We start from the raw sequence: 18619 nt of genomic DNA, 5'->3' as shown, positions 1-18619 counted from the left end.
GAACGTAATCATCATTATCATATTGAAGATAGGAAAATATACTTAGATTTGGGGAATGATTAATATTTCAAGTAAAGATGTGTATGTAGGTGTACGAGCGAGAGACGCGTGTGACGTAATCGATGCAAAGAGAGATGGAGATCGAGGTTTTACCGGTTGCTAGTGCAAGCAGGTGTTGCCAGTTGTACAATAAATCAATGTTCATGTAGTAATGTAGCGTTGCCAGTTTGAAAATTAAGTTATAGAACACACAGAGTCATCTATGAGTCACTAGCTGAACTATCTTTTGGTTGAAGAAGGACACTGTAAACACTAGACTCATAAGACTGCATCTGTCAAATGTCAAAACATGCCAACATGGCAGGTTCGGCGTTGCCAGTTGTACAATAAATCAATGTGTATGGAGTAATGTAGCGTTGCCTGTTTTGGAATTAATCGTGAACTACTCGACGAAAATTGGAATCGCGAAAGTGATATATTTTATAATAATGAATCAGATTTAAGAAAAAATATGACAACCTTCGATCCGTCATTGTATACGGGGTGTCTCAAAATACATCAGTGAAAACAAACATGACGTCGAAGTGTACAGGGTGCGTCAAAATATACCATTTAAGTAAAAACATGTCGGTTCAACAGAAGTCTAGCAATCCAACATGCCAAAAGGGCACTACATATCGTATCTTTGTTGACCAAGTTAGCATCATCAGGAGAAAGCGGAGATTCAAAAGTGTCGAGAGGTTAAGCGTTGTGGACTCAACGTGAGGGCAATGGGAGAGCGAAGTATTCGACAATGACATTTCAAAATACGTTGTTTTCCGTGCGTTTTCGATCGTTTTTCGTGCGTTTACAATCGTTTTTCGTGCGTTATCGACCGTTTTACGTGCGTTTACGGTCGTTTTTCGTGCGATTTCGATCGTTTTTCGTGCGCTTTCGACCGTTTTGCATACGTTTTCTATTTTTTGTTGAGGGTATCATAAGGCGGTGAGGTTAGATAAAAAAGAGAAAATGATTTGGAAATTTATCATACATTTTTATTTTGGTAATATATCACAAAGCCATTTGTATAAAATATCTACGTTTCGGAGACTGCAATTGTAGTTGGTTCGCTTGCGAATGTGATGCATACAGGGTGAGACACCCTCGTTGTTGTCGAATGTGGGAACCATCCATGTTGTTTGTTTGAAGGTGATTGACAATGTTTCGTGATGAGTTTCACTAGTTCGGACTTTCATTGTCTACTATATAAAATGATTTGAAATCCCTGAAACAAGTAAAAAAGAGTAATTAAAAAAGAATAGTTGAAAATAACAATTATATTAAGCAACAATAAACCTGAAATGAAATGATAGTGAAATAACCTACAAGTAAAAATATAATAATTGAATAAATAAAAATTAAAGGAATGAAAAAAGAAAATAATAAAAAAAAATAAAAAAGTGTAGAGATTCCAAGTCACGTTAGTTCACGACGTTTCGATTGTTGGTATCTACAATCGTCTTCGGGTGATGACTGGACTGATTCCTCCGAGAGATGACTATTTTATAGGTCGTTGAAATACTTTCACTTTCTCTACTTTCCATTTTCCGCTTCACTGATTCCGTGAGAGATGACCGTTTTGGCGGGAGTTGGTCATTTTTCGTTTGATGATGGGTTTCCATATGTTTCGTATATCTACGCTGGCCTGGCTCCAAACGTAATGTTGCTATCTATGTGTATGGTGCGTACTTTAATGATATCCACAGGTAGATCGGATTCGTGATGTGAGTTTGGTTTGAGAAGAGTAGATGAAAAGCCCAGTATGTGAGCCAAGCTATTTGCAGGTCGGAAATCAATCGAGTGCTTCAGACAGAATATTTCACTATTCAGCGTATTATTATTCGGTTTCAGATAGAAAAAATCCCCAGGGTTTTCCTTGAACGTTTTAGGCGTGATGTATTTGTTTATTATTTCTTCAATGTCACCAATTTCATAAGATCCAACAGGTATATCGATGCTTTTCTGTTTAGTTTTGTCAGCGTTTTCATAGTAGTAGAATTTCGTACCTTCTTCAATGTTGGGTATACTGTTGTACGAATGGAAACTGAGCAAAGCCAAAGTATATTCAGAATCAGAATGTAATCGAATGGGTGGACTGAAATCGATGGAGAGCGTCGAAGAACGACTCGTTAGCGTTAATATCATAGACATGACTGATATAATGTCAGTATGACATCTCCTCAAATAATAATTTAAACAACAACAACATTTCACATAAAAATCATTTATTTCTACAATAATAACATTCTATTTGCGAACTCACAGGACCATAATACATTGCTTTTTGTAGCGATGACGCAGCTGATGTAGGTGGTGGTACTTCATGTCGGTAATGGATGAAACATGGTAAACGAATCTGCAAAGCAAATCGATGTTGGTAGTCCTCTGGTAATCTATGCCAAACATCCAATAATTCCCAAGGTTTAGCATTCTCAATCAAATAGTCGATCGATAAAGTTTTCAATCCAGCATCGATTAAATCTCGCAAAGATTTATCTCCAACCATTTTTGCAGACACTATGGAGCAGAAACTGTAGGCACAGATGTCCGCAATTACTCTGGTCAAAATTTTGATACTGATCATTGTTATATGTAATCGTTATACCCCCTCCAAAATATCTGACCAATTCCATTGGAGGTTTGAGATTACCGAAACTATCAAAATATTGTACAGCATTGCCGTTTTTAATGTAAGCTACCCAATGAGTGCCTTTATTCAATCGAGAATTCAAGTTCAATACAGCACATTCTCGTAGTCGAGGACCACGAGTTGGCAACGTGTCGCGCATAAAGACTCCACGAAAATGTGGAATTCTCATTTGACGGGCACATTTTTGAATTTCCGAATCGTATAATGCTCTATGGGGTAGCTTCAGTAGGAGTTTCTTTTGCTTTTTCAAGTAAAGACCTCGCCCTTTGCGTTGCTGTCGTTTCTTTAGGAACAGACCAAATCCTCGAGGTGTTTTGCGTAGGTACAAACCGGAACCTAAATGTTCCATAGCTTAATTGTGGCGTTGCTCTTCTTCAAGTTTCTTTTTGGCATTTTTAGCATCTATTACGGTTTTTGCGATAGAGCCTGCTCCATCTGCCAACGAACCCAAAGCTGAAAGGGCACCGAATATAGGTTTTCAGATTTTGCTTCGAATGGTATTATCCTAGGTATCCATATATTCTTACGTACTCCAGCTTGACTCAATGCCATTTCAGCAGCTCGCAAAGCCGAAGCACTAGATTTCTTAATATTGGTAGGATGTGGCTTCCAATTCTTAGTAATTTTTTGAAGCATATTACGTCGAAAGGACAACCACATGCCGAGCTTACGTTTCGCTTTCATTGTTGTAGTTACGAGCCAAGCTGCAGCTTTTTCACCAAATCTAGCGTCTTTCGATTTAACGCGTTCCCAAGCTCTATTTTCCAACACTTGATCTGCTTTATGACGGTCTTCTAATGAGTCGCTTTGAGAGTACACGATATCGTGATCTTTACAGTATTCGTCCAAAGGATTTACACCGGTGTCACCGCGTTCCAATCTCTTTTTCAATTTGGTGCCTGGTCCGCAAAACTGATAACCAGGTAGATGTAATTCGAACGGGAGCTTATTGATGATCGAATTGACGACACCTGCACCGGAGTAAGTCAACATTGAGAATGATTGGGTGATGACTGTGATGTTTTCATTTATAACCGTAGCGCACTCATTATCCAGCATCACATCATGAAAGTCGTTCAACAAGACAAGACATTACCTATTGAAAATTTAGACTTTTTGAATGAAGCCAACAATAGTAGTGTAGTTGGGAAGCATTCGTTTCGTGCAATAATTTGTGGGCCGAGTTGTGGAAAGACAAACGCTATCTTAACATTGCTAATGCACCCAAATGGCGCCAAATTTGAAAATATCTACGTATATTCAAAATCATTGTATCAACCTAAATATCAAGTGGTTCAAGAAATTTTCAGTAAAGTCAAGGGGTTGGGATATTATCCGTTCAGGGAAAATGAGGATCATAAGCCCTCACGAAGCCAAATCAAATTCCATATTCATTTACGATGATGTCGCATGTGATGGCCAACAGAAAATTCGCGAATTTTATTCTGTATGTAGGCATAAGAACATTGACGCCGCCTATCTTTGTCAGACATATTCAAAAATCCCCAAACAATTGATACGAGACAATTGCAATATGATTGTACTTTTCAAACAGGATGAAATGAATTTGAAACATGTATTCGATGAACACGTCTCTCCCGACATGTCTTTCGATGAATTCAAGAGAATGTGTGCCGAATGTTGGCAACATCGATATGGAACCATTGTAATAATGAAAGATTTCGATAAGGATGGTTGACGTTATCGTCAAGGATTCGACAAATATATAAGTATACACAGTGCGTGATGTAGTATCATTCACCATAATGAAACCGTTGAGCAAAGAAGTTGATGTTATTCGAAAGAATAAAATCAACGAAATTGCACGCGTCATTCGAAAAAAATATTTGGCTCTGAAATTGGGCAAATGCGAAGAAGATGAGTCATTGCAAAGATTTTTCAAACCTCTGTCTATTCCATTGAGGAAAATAGCTAATTAAACAGCAACACAGTCAGCTAGTACCCCATTGAAAACTGAGGCAAAAACCGAAGTCAAACAAGAGACAGTGGAAGAGCCTGAAACGACTCCATTCCAATCCCTCGTACATATTGCAGGTACAGATGAGGATGACGATGATGATGAAAACGTCTTTAGTGGGAATGCAGAAGACGAATAAGACGACAATGTTGCGTCAGGCATAAATGAACAAGTTTTAGAAGAATATATCGATCAATATCCGATAATGTCTCAACCGTACATTAAAAAACATTGGGGAAATGACAAGGAAATCGACAAAGTATACGGTCCCATATATGATGGGGTATCTTCAAAATGGTTCCTAGGTCAGAAGGAAATCGATTTTGACAAGCGTAGCGGATACATAAAATTGGCTGGGTATCACTGGAAAGGAACACCCGGTATATATGAACTGTTATTTCTCGACATGCCAGAAAATTATAACACTGAGGATTTGAATGTATACAAAAAGGTTTTGAATTCATCGAGCGCTCACAAGAATTCGGCTGGGCATCTAAAAGGCACACAGAGATACAAGTACTCCAACATAATCAAACCGTTGTTTCCTGCAGCAGGAAATCGTCGTTAAACTGGTACTGGGTTTTTCCAACCTAAAACACCTCTTACTACTACTACTGCGATGACATCATGTCTACCCAAAACGTCACCTCTTGCATTGACATTCAATACGAAACCCATTGAATACATTCATTGGGACGATCCAACGAGCTATGCGAACGTCTCAAATTATTGCTAGCCTCTCGAGATGCAGGAAATTCTCCACCCAACAATAAAGTCATTGCCATTTTGAATGAACTCAAAGAGGCAAAAATAATTCTATAAGATACACTACGTTCCCCAATACATTATCATTTTCAAAATGGTTATCGATAAGTTTGGACGTAGCGACAGCAACAGAAAGCGAAAATTGCCAACGCCCTCTGGAGGATGTTTGTTGCATTATACCTCAGATGGTAATATTCATTGTGGTGATGTGAAATTGTGTCATGTGAAGAGCCCCACCACTGATTACGATGTTGCTAATAAAAAGTATGTGGATGGAACCGATAATGAACATGCTTCATTTATATATCAACTAGCTAAGAAACTCGAAAAACAAATGAATCAAGTAAATGAAAAACTAACCAAATTTCAAGGTGACATCTCCAAACAAATTACCGAAATAAATTCTACTATCAAGGAAATCAAAAAGATACAAAATAAAGTTCAAGCAAAACCATAATAAAAGAGCGGGGTTCACACATCTTCACCATCAGTCGTCATGACTTCCAAAGACAAGATTCAACCTGTCAACGAACTACATAAACCAATTAGAAAAAATTATCCTCGACGTCGTACAGTTATCAAAAGAATAGATGACTTATGGCAGATGGACTTGGCTGAGATGAGATCGTTCGCTCAGCAAAATCGAAATTTTAAACTGATTCTAGTCGTCATAGATTGTTTTTCGAAATTTGTGTGGACTCGACCACTGAAATCAAAAACGGGAGAAGAAATTACGAAAACGTTTGCAGATATCTTGACACATACGAAACGTTGTCCAAAAAATTTACAAACCGATCAAGGTAAAGAATTTTACAACAATAAGTTTCAAACTTTGATGAAAAAACATGGAATAAATTACTACAATACGTACAGTATCACGAAGGCTTCTATGGCTGAACGTATCATTGGAACGTTAAAAGAAAGACTTTTCAAATATTTCAGTCTGAATGACACCTACAAATGGTTGAATGTCTTGCCTGAAATCACAAAATCCTACAATGATACGCGACACTCGAAGACGGGCATACAACCTTCGAAAATTACCAAAACTAACGAAAAACAAATTCTCAAATCAACATACACCCATGTGAAAATAGCTGGACCGAGAAAATTCAAAGTCGGTGATGTTGTACGAATCAGTAAGGCGAAACACGTTTTTGAAAAAGGCTATACGCCCAATTGGACTACGGAATTATTCAAAATTATTAAAGTCAATATAACCAACCCCGCCACCTTCATGTTAGAAGATATGCAGGGTGCACCTATTAGAGGTGCTTTTTATGAAGAAGAATTACAAAAAACTGCAAATATCTCGTTGAAAAAGTCTTGAGGAAGAAAGATAAAAAATGTATGTAAAATGGCTGGGTTTGGATAACAAACACAACAGTTGGATCGAAAATGTCGATTTTGTATAGAATCTTATGGAAAACAAGCACACTGACAATGTATTGGGAGGGCTTTTTGTGAAGAAATATTTGTGTGTTTAACAAACGCACAATATCTGAAATGGACCACGTGATCTGAAGCTATAAGAGCGCATGCAAACACAGATGGACATTCAGTTTGAAAATGTCTCTCGATAGTGGTTACGGTAGTGGAGTTGAAGTAATGTTCGGCAGTGATGGTGAAGATTATAATGGAACTCTAAGTGCAATAGACAGAGCGTTGGAGCAATACGAAATGGCTGCTCGAAACGAACATCAATTGCTGTTGATGGCATTCCCCATGTCATCTTATGAAATTCGATGTGGCCTAAGTCCATGCAGAGACTTCAGCCCATACATAATTTTGAAGCAGCAGTTCTCCATTCGTTCCATCAATTTAACAAGTTATGAATGGGCGACCCTCATTGACATCCTGCAGCAAATAAAGGAAAATTTCTTTGAATCACAAATCGATGGATATGTAGACGAATATGATCCAATTACAACACGTTGCGGGGATTACATTTACGTCACACAGTACATCGAAAGTAATGCCAAACAAGTTTCCATTTCCAAGGACACCACGAACATGGAGCTGTTTCAACGAGATGTAAACGATATCCTGAATACTCACCTTGGTGTGCTCTCTGACCGTATCGCTATGCTGGATGCTTTGAACTTTTGTGATTATTATCGAGGTATTTTCAATATCATAAAATCATGGATACGTGAGAATTAAACTTATTTAACTTTGGAAGACATCATAGAAGGTTTCTGTCAAGCCTCAGCTCTAGATAGTCTGTATGCTAATGCTTTACGTGAATATTTATTTTATTATAAACAAAAAACAACAGCTTTAAAAAGTTATTTAATGGAATAAAACACCAAAATTTCAATATATATTTTATTCAAATTTTATCAACGTGTGTGTACAACAATAAATAAGTATACAAAATTTCAATATATTTCATTCAAATTATATCAACGTGTACATGTACAATAATAAATAGTATGCAAAAACTGAAATACTCAAACATATTTCTGTTTGCAGTCAATTCTTGAAAAGTTGGTGGTCTCCTACCGCTGTTGAAAATTCTCAGAGTAACACACACCTATCAGTCATATTCAAACAAGGACAAAATATATCAATTGATCACATCAATAGAAATAAAATCCAAATGATAACCTCATTTCAAGCTATAGTGCCCCCAAGGTGAAGTGTCGGATGATTTGGGGATTAATTTTCGTTTATCGTCGTGTGGACTCAAGCCTATTTTCACCTGCTTGATACTGAAAACGTTGTGAGCGTATGATCGAATAGTGAACTGCTCACATATTTTTTCTTTAAAATTTCTGAGACAATCGATATAATCTTTGAAATCAATTTTATTTCTGACTACATTATATCGAATTCCCTTTGATTTTTTGATAACTTTTCCACCCTGCACTTTGTAGGAGTACATTTTGGAACGTAACCCCGCAAAGTGCGTGATGATTTTACCATTTGCTTCATCTTTCATTAACCCAGGAATTTTTTTTATTCACAAGTGGAATTTGAAACTTATTATCGGGCGAATAATCGGAAGTATCAAATTGTGATAGGTTATTTTTGATGAGTTCTGAATAGACATCTTCACACGTTATTTCGTAGATGAAGCTATCTGTATCTGTATACATTAACTTGCAATTTTCTATACCTAGAGTGGGCACCATGAAATCGTAATGGAAATCAAACATGCATGTTTTTGAAATATCTAAAATTGCCATTCCGATGTACAGAGGTTTATTGAAAACAAGTTCAGCCTTCTTCAATTCAATAGCCACCAAGTCTGTATCGAAAACGGTTCGACTCTGAAATCGAGGGCTCGCAATTAAATTTTTGGCGACATAACGACCGTTCCAGGAATTCACAAGTTTGACCACCATGTGTAATCGAATGTTTTCCATCGTTTTCCCAAAAATAGCATTTACCATTAGTTTATATAGATTTTTGCCAAAAGAACTGGTGGCTGCAGCCCTTAGACGAATATTCAACTCGATGTAGGGACGCAGCCATGCAGATTGTTTGAATTTCACAACCCGATGAATTTTGGTTAGAATCAAACTGTTTTTCAATGCTTGTTTCAAGTTGCGATAATGCAAAATATATTTGTCTTTATGATACAGGGTACCCATTAATTTTTTTTGTTTGGAATTTGGTGGTGCTTGATGCTCTGGACAAAACGGAAAATCTTTATGTGAATCATGTAATCTCTCAGGGTATTCCAAATCAACTTCCAATATGTAGCCTTCTGAAACATTGTCAGGAATTTCAGTTACATCTTTGTAAAAATTTTCCACCCACTGAAAACCATCGTAAGGTAAAAATTCTGACATTGCCCACCCATATAAATTATTGATGTCTAAATATAAAAGATATTTTGAAGGTTTTTCGGGATTGTATGCTTCCATATATTTATTATTTGCTTCAGAATATCTATTTGAACAAACCGATATTCCGCCCCTTATCCCCTTTTCTACAAACATAATCATGTCAATGTCTTTTAAAACTTGTAATTTACACTTCGTATACTTCAACATGGTATCCCACGTGTACCCAGGCATAGTATAATACCATGCGGGGTCCAACCCATAATTTGCCATGCTTTTTTGACGAAAATTTTCAAAAACGTCTGCCAGTAAAAAAATATCTGTTTTTAAATATAGGTCCGCATACGATCCCAAATTTGTAATTTTGAATGATTCCCAAACATTTTGTGCGTGAGGATATTTCTCTTCTGTTATGTTTTCATCATTTAATTTATTATAGAATTCTTCTCGTGATGGTAACTCGGTGATGTTCAATTTTTCCATGCTATCTATATAATCATACGGAAATACTCCCTTCCTGTTGAGAAGAGCGAATTCCTCCTCATCTAAATGACTTAATTCTTTTTTTAAAATTTCCAAATCATTTTGATCCAATGTGGATACTAATTCATCCAACGATGTTCCCATGAATCGAAAAGAATCTATAAATCGAAATTTAATTTTAGTTTCAGCATCCTTCTGTGTAAAGGAAATGTATTTTTCTTTATTTGAGGGAAGTATGCTCATTATGCACAGTATGATCATTTATAATAACCGGGACATGTCTTAAATCCAACAATAATGGAATTTAATTTCAGTCTCATCATCGTCATGAGGTGGAGCCTCATAATCGTTCAATTTTGGAAAATATTTGTCTTGAATCAATAACAAATTAACATGTCTGTGTCGTTTTGTTGTCGTGAGTCTGGCAGGTACTACTACAAAAAATGATTTTCCCTTTGCTTGATTCAATTCCAAAGTGTACACATTAACAGAAATATTATTAGGTTTTTCAAATTTGGAAATTTGATGTAAGTCCATTGGAGTATTTAGCCCTGTAGTATTCAGAACTGTAGAATAGTGTGGATAGTTTGACACTCTATTAGAATGTATTGCTATAGGATACAAGGCGCTAATAATACTCTAAAAGAAGCATATTTCGTCATTGTTTTGTACATTAATGCATGCCTTCTTCCTTGCGATTTCTTGTGGCAATGGAATAAAAGAAGAACCGTTACCAATGATATATTTATTAATTGCTACTTCCAACAAAAGAATTTTACTCAAAGCCCACCCCGACAATTATTCTTCAAATTCGCCTAATTTATTCAATATAACATCCACAGCGTTTTCTTTGTACCAAGCAGCCAAGTCCGTACTTGAATCGATAACTTTATTTGGCGTACTGAAATATTTGCGATCAACAATTTCCCCATCATTTGATTTTTTAATAAAATCCCCTGATAAAGTAAAATTAACTTTGAGGCATGATATTTGTTTCAAAATTTTGGAAATCTCACGTTTGAATAATGGAAAAGCATCGTCTAGAAACTTTTTAGGATCTTTATGAGTTAAATTGATGATTACCCCCGTTGTTACTCTACTATTGAAAACATTGTTAACATATTGCCACTTCACCCTGGAGCTTCGTCGCTTCAAACCCGAGCCTGTATGTTTATTATTCATCATTTTTATAATCACTTTGAAGCGTTTCAATTCCCCAACTTGTGTAATTATTTTCTTTTTTTCCCCAACCGAAAATTTAATTTTTTTCATAGCTAAAACGCATTTCCTTATATGTTTATTAATAAATTGTATAGCTTGTTTGACAATATGATCCGAATGATCATCTCTGATGTGTGAAATGTATTTATCAATTACCGACTTGATTTTTGAAAAATCGACTATTTGGATTTTATTTATTGACATGACTCACCAATATTTTGTTCATAAATGAAATTCTAGGTGTGATGATAACATGTCACCAGGGCCGTAGCGAAAAGAAATACCAGGTGGGGAGGGAATCCACATTTTCCCAACCTCATCAGCAAAATTTCCCAACTTTCGAAAAAATGAATGCCAAGGGTTAAGTTACTACTATAATATAATAATTTTCTCACTTAGCTATCCAAAGATTGGCCGGATGCTCATGCACAAACAAAAATAAATTTTGGTAAATATGGAAAAAAAAACATGGTAGCAGACATTGAGCGGAATATATATAGTTACTACTATAATATATTGATTTTTTTTTCTCAGATATCCAAAGATTGTTTGCTGAATTGAATAAACATCAGACTTTTCAGTTCGTGAGCGTAATGTGAATTAAGGGTAACCTAAGACTACGTTTCTGAAATAATTTATTATTTTCTAGTCAAAAGTGGCAATTAGTTACTACAACCTCATTAATGATAACACTTAAATGAAACGTTATCGAGACTGTTGCAAAGACTCAAAATAAATATACATTTTTAAAACTTTGCATTTTAATTTATTACTTCGCATTCACAGAACTTCCAGTACAAAAATGACTTATTATTTATTATGTCAACAGAATGCTCTCCAATATGCGTCATAAACAGACTTATAATATAATTTTGCAATAGTGACTTAAATTGAAACTAGTATTGAGCGCTTTTTTGCTAGGAGAGGAAAGTCTCTTGAATTATTTTCTGACAACGGCACTAACTTTGTCGGCGCTGACCGTGACCTGCAAACCTTATTCAATTCAGCTGTTACTTGGTCACGGTGTACTCAAAAGGCTAACCTATAAATCTGCTAAGAATCGATATAATGCGTCGGAACACAGAAGAGTTATATTGAGATGTATTCAATACTACAATTTTTTGAAGACTTTCTTGCTCATATACAACAAACTGTATTTCTTGAAATCAACCACTTTCATTCTCAGGGTGCGATATCTTGAAATTATTTCCCATGCGTCAAAGTATGTCTTCTCATATGGTCCCCTCTACTGTAACCTTTACCGCAAATGGGGCAATAGTGCGGTTTGGTATCTGTATGATGATACATGTGCCGAGTAAGATCCCATTTGTAATTAAACGTTTTAAAACAATGCACACATTTGAAGGGTTTGTCTCCCCAGTGCCTTTCGACATGTTTCTGCAAGACCTCCTCACTGCTGAATCTTTTGCCGCACTTAACACACCTGAAGGGTTTGTCACCATCATGTATCGATTTTCTATGCTGTCTGAGGTAACATTGCTTAGAGAAATACATGTTACATTGATCGCATTCATGTTTATACGTTCCAGAACCACTGTCCCCTTCGAGTCTATTTCCAGTTGTTTCAAGGCCGAAGCCTCGCTGGTGAGTCAGCTGCATATCCGTCTGCGATCCACCTAAATCTCCAATGGAAGATGACATTCCCTGCATATCTCCATTAAGATGTGAGAGCTTTGCTGCTCCGTTGCTATTTGTCGTCTGATGTGAGTTGGCACTATTCTTCAAAACCATATTTTTATGAATGGCAGAATTATAATGCCGTTTCAAAAAGCCCAGAGAGGCAAACTGTCTTTTACAATCAAGACAATTATAGGATATCTGTCCCTCCATAGTAATGGATATACTGGTAAATTCTCGCAATGTCATAGGAGATGAAGCATTGAAATCATTTGAAGGCTCCAGATGTAGCAATTGTGATGGTGTTTGGCTTATACGGAAATCGATCCCCGGTTGATGACTCCCTTGGGTTTTTTCAAACACAATCTCCGACGTTGACATCGCTTCATCAGTATATTTCGCTTCCTGTTCCATATACTGTTCGAGTTCCTTCGCTGAAATATCGTTTTTTACTGCTGCTGATTGCCTGTCTTGGTTTGACAGTTCCGAGACGTTATAAAGGAAAGGATAAGGAGAAGTATGGCAATTAAAGGAATTCTGCCCCTCCATAGTACTGGATTCGCCGGTACTTTCTCGCTGTATCATAGGAGAGAAAGCACTGAAATCACTCGAAGGCGCTAGACGTAGCATTTGCGATGGTGGTTGCATGATACGAGAATTGATCCTCGGTTGATAACTTACTTGAGTTTCTTCAAATACCGTCTCCAACATTGATATCGCTCCTTCAGTATATTTCGCTCCCTGTTCCACATGCTGTTCTGGTTCTTTCTTCGCCGAAATACTGTTTTCCACTGCTGCTGATTGCCTGTCTTGGTTTGACAGGTTCAAGTCTTCAGAAAGTAAAGAACCAGTAGAAGGATTACTGTTCAGAAATGCAACTGCATCCGAACTTGTTGCGAACCCACTCTCAGAGAAAACGTAATTTTCCAAATTATCTAGAATGTTTTCATTGTTATTCTCCATTGAAAGATTGTGCGATTTTCAGAATGAAAACTATATCAAATACTAGAAACTAGTCCACAAGCAGTTCAAAAATGAATGGTGTTTCTCGTAGTCATTCGTTATTAGATATACTGAACAGAAACGTGTTTATGCTATTCAAAGCGTAACTGTCGCTAAGCACCAACTATGTGATATGCTCAGATGGATATCATAGAATTTAAATACCCATTTTCTGAAATAGTCGTCCGTCCGCATATCGAATTCATTGTATGTCGTTAATAAGATAGGTAACATTTTAATTGAACCATGTAAATATAATGATATCTTGGTAATTGAGATCAGAAAACAGGTACATGAAATTTAGAATTTACTTACAGAATGTAAAGATTTCTAATTTGGCCAGTTCTAGAAATGACAATGTTTATTTGATATAATAATAATAATAATAATAACGTTTATTTGGATAAAATTCAACATTATATCTTATAAACTATGTAAAACAAATGAACAAGGAGAGGAACCGCAAAGCCATTGGCTGTCCGCGGTGAGGGTGGTTTATTAATAGTTATTTTATTCTTTAAGTATTTTAAATTAAAATCATGAAATACAATGTAGGTTGCAGATTTTTATCATATATATAAAATTGATGCAGTAAAATTTTGTAAAACAAGATAAAAATATAACAATAGTAAATATAAATCATTACAATACTAAAAGCATATTATAGATCAATAAATTGAAAGAGTACTATAGAATTAGTAACATTGTTTAGTTACCAAGTGCATGGATATGGTGAAGTTTACAGAATAAACCTACAGTAAACAAACATGAATCCCACAGAAACTCGAGGTTGTACATGGGAATCCGGTGAGTACACATGTATCATAGCAATGAAATGCAATTTCCATGTCAGTTGGCAATTAAATAACTATTCCTTTTACATATGTATACCTTAATTGATGAATTTATTTGATAACACGAATTTAAATCTAATGTATAAGGCTATTATTATTGCCTTAAGGGTTTCGTGGGTAAAACACTAGGTTACCGAAAATACACAATTTATTGAATCAAAGTTAGTATATAACAAGACTCGCTATCCTCTACACTAGTTATGGGGTTACTGTCTACTAATAATGGCGGCACAGAGACAGCAATCATACTCGCTGTCAGAAATATTCGTTCCAAGCTTCCTGTTGGCAACCGGGGAGAGTCATAGGCGTCTCGTAGAATAGGGCAAACGGTGTCATGCTACAACCTCCCCCTTGGCGTCACACTAACGTCCCGGGTGTGAGGCCAAATGAGGTTATGTACAGCAGTGGCAACTGGGTTTGGGTGCAGCTCGTCTAAGTCTATCCATGGGAACTGGTTTTGTGATTGGATCCGCAGTGGATGGATCTGTTGCTGACTCCTCTGGTGGGCAAGGGTCTGGGCCGAAGTCGTCGGATCCAGCACTAGGAGCATTTGTCTGGGAATCGTCAGGGAGTAGAGGTGGAGCTTCTGGGGAAAGAATATTCGTTCCTGGGGGTCTGCCTCGGGTACGAAGTGGGCGAACCGGAGCGTGTTCCTCTTGGCTGTTGTAGGGAGTAAGGGCTGAAGAATGATACTTGCCCAGAGGGAAATCTGGACGGTCCACCGATGCCAAGACATAGGTAGTGGGGGAGACAACTTGGATAATTTTATAAGGTCCATCCCGCTTAGGCGCAAACTTTGCGGTGTACGAGTCTTTAGCCTTACTCAAAGAGTGAGCGTCCACGAGAACTTTGTCGCCGACACTGAAATTCACAGAGCGCCGATGCTCGTTACTGTACTTTGCACGTCTGTCTTGCGAGAGTTCGTGATTTTCGCGGGCTTCACCTAAAATTTCACAGAGAGTTTCAAGATACGGTTTAATCTGAGTAGCGAAGGTATCACAGTCTAGAATCGCGCGTAAGTCTCTGTATACATCATCAGGAGCGCGTAGTTCACGACCGAAAGTCAAGAATGCGGGTGTAAATTTAGTAGATTCACAAAACGACGTGTTCATAGCGAACCGCACTGCCGGGATTTTATCCTTCCACGAGGTATGGTCACTGGAAGTTAGTATAGCTAGCTGAGTTTTCAAGTCACGGTTCTTTCGCTCGACAGGGTTTGCTTCCGGGTGACTGTTGGAATCCAAGGACATGAGCTACTTGCTGCATCACAGCGCTTACGAATTGGGGGCCGTTATCACTAATGACACGCCTGGGTAGTCCATAGCGTAGGATAATTTCATCAATGAGAAGGCGAGCACAGGCTTCAGCAGAGGCTATCTTCAAAGGTAGTAGTTCCATCCATCTGCTGGCAGTGTCTTCTACCACCATAACCCATTTCTCACCAGTAGGGGCTTCTGGTAATGGTCCAAAGAGGTCGACGGAGAGTACCTCGAATCTCTGAGATTGGATTGGGGTTTGCAACAGGCCAGCGGGTTTTAGGTTCAGGGCCTTGTAGCGTTGGCATTCAATACACTTTCTTACATGCTCGGTCACGTCTCGTCGCATAGTACGCCAATAATATCGGCTAGCGATACGCCGAAGAGTTCTGTCAACTCCGTAGTGTCCTGAGGATTCTGCATCGTGGAACTCCTTCAATATGCGTGGTACATCAGTGGTGGGTGCGACCATCTGGGGTTCTTCTTCATCGATCTCGGGGGTATATTTATAGAGAACTCCATTGTTCATTAAGAAGCCGCGTTCAGACCATTTCTTGAAGTCGACTTCGCGGGGGTTATTTTCTAGACAAACTATAATTTTATTCAACTCTGGGTCTTGGCATTGCTCTTGCCTAATAGAGTGTGGAGACCGTGTAGGTAAGTCAACTGTGACTAGGTTCACTTCTATATTGATTTCTTCGCAAGCGGGGCGTGATAACGTATCCGCTACTACATTAGACTTTCCTGTGATATAATCAATGCGCAGGTCATAGGCCTGCAAAACTAGAGACCAACGGGCTAGTCTCCCACTTGGTGACTTGAGCGTCATCGACCATCGGAGGGGTTGATGGTCAGTCTGTATAGTAATAGTGGCTCCCTCTACGTAACCACGGAATTTTTCGACTGCCCAGACAACGGCCAAAGCTTCTCTTTCAGAAGTCGTATAATTTCGTTCGGCGGTGGTGAGAAGGCGGCTGGCGTACTCTATTGGTCTCTCATCCGCGTCCTCCCCCTGAAGGAGACATGCCCCCAGAGCGTAGCTCGAAGCATCAGTACGTAATATGTAGGGTAGACAAGGATCGGCCTGTCGTAAGATAGGTGCGCAGCTCAATTTGATCTTGAGTTGTTCAAAAGCCACAGTCTGTTCATCTTCCCACTTCCACTTAGCCTTCTTCTTTGTCAAGTTGGTGAGAGGTTTGGCTATGTCAGCGAAATTCTCAATGAACCGCCTGAACCATGAGGCGGTTTGCAGAGAGGTAAGTAGTTGCTTGACATTTTTGGGAGGTAGCATGTTCAATATCGCAGATACTTTAGCATCATCTGGTTGAATACCTTGCGGTGTAATAATATGACCCAAATATCGTACCGATTGGCAAGAGAAGGTACATTTATCTCTATTCAGGTGTAGCTTGAATAACAACAGTCTGGAGAAGACTTTACTCAGGTCGTCTATGTGTTCATAGAAGCTTGCTGAGATAACGATAAGGTCATCTAGATAAACCACAAGGAGAATGTCTGGTAGTCCTGATTTAAATCGATCCATCATTCTTTGGAATGTTGCCGGAGAATTTCTCATCCCAAACGGCATTTTTGTATAGCGAAAAATACCGAAAGGCGTTACAAATGCAGTCTTATCTCGATCCGATGGTCGTACTGAAATTTGGTGGTATCCTGATCTCAGATCTAGCGTAGACATAAAAGAACTTTTCTTAGCAGCATGCAACAGATCGTCGATCCTAGGTAGCGGATAGCGATCTGCACTTGTGATGGCATTCAAACCTCTGTAGTCAATTGTCATTCGAACTCCACCATCTTTTTTCGGGACGAGGACTACAGGAGCAGCGTAGGGAGATTCACATTCTTCAATGGTACCATTGTCCAGGAGTTTGTCCAACTCTTGTCGTAGGATTTGTTTCTTAGGCTCAGACATGCGGTACGGCGGCACAGCAACAGGAACATCACCAGTTAACGTGATTATGTGCTCTGCGTAGGGTGTAGGCTCACATATTATTTGGTATGTCTAATATCACATTGAAAGCTCTTATGAAGTCTACACCCAGGAGAGTTCTGCTATTTTCATATTCAGAAAGCGAGATGAGTTCAATAGGAACCGTTTTATTCATTAAAGTAACTTTAGTTTCAAAAATTCGTACGATGACGTCACGCTGTATTCCATCTGCTAGAGTCATAATAAGATTGTCCTCTCTAAAAGGAACATTGTCGTTGAGAAGTAGCTTCGACAACATATGTCCAGCTATGCTAGACTTTGAGCCAGTATCCAAAAAAGCAAACCCGTTGTGGTGCATTATTTGGATTGGGACCAGGGGCCTAATTACATTCGTATCATTGTTATTGAATTTACTACACAAAAATTCGGCAGGCGATGACACAGTTGTTTTCTGTAATTTTGAACAGCATTTAGGACAATTAGTTCGAATGTAACCGGGATTTCCGCATCCATAACATGAAAAATTACGAGAGGTACTGGGGCTAGGTAGAGGATTATTCTGAGTGGTGTCATTCGCAGTTTTAGCAGCTGGACCCGTGTTCGTGACATTAGACACCGAACTACAACCTTTATATTGGGCTTTAGCTAATTTGCGACAGTCCTCCCTAATATGACCAGGATTGTGACAATATGAGCAACGTTTCTTATTCTTTGAATGTCCATCCTCAGAAAGTTTCGTTTCGGGCGTTGAATCAAAAGTTTCTTCTGCTAGTCGTGACTGGGTGAGCAATTCTTCGAAAGAGCTAACCTCATCACGAGGAACTTTCTCGCGAATTCTCCTATGGAGTAATCCATACACCATATCTAGTTGAACCTCTTGGGCAAGAGTGCCACTAGGTATTTGAGCAAGTATTGATCGGGCTTTGCAAATAAACACATCAGTTTTTGTTCTTGAATCTTGTTCGTAGGCGAAAAGTTCACGATATACACG

The sequence above is a fragment of the Leptinotarsa decemlineata genome, unplaced genomic scaffold (assembly GCF_025532065.1).
Source record: "Leptinotarsa decemlineata unplaced genomic scaffold, Ldec_3_MD MMD2_tig00000157_RagTag_RagTag, whole genome shotgun sequence".
In the NCBI taxonomy this organism is placed as follows: Eukaryota; Metazoa; Arthropoda; class Insecta; order Coleoptera; family Chrysomelidae; genus Leptinotarsa; species Leptinotarsa decemlineata.
This window is presented reverse-complemented; position numbering follows the sequence as displayed.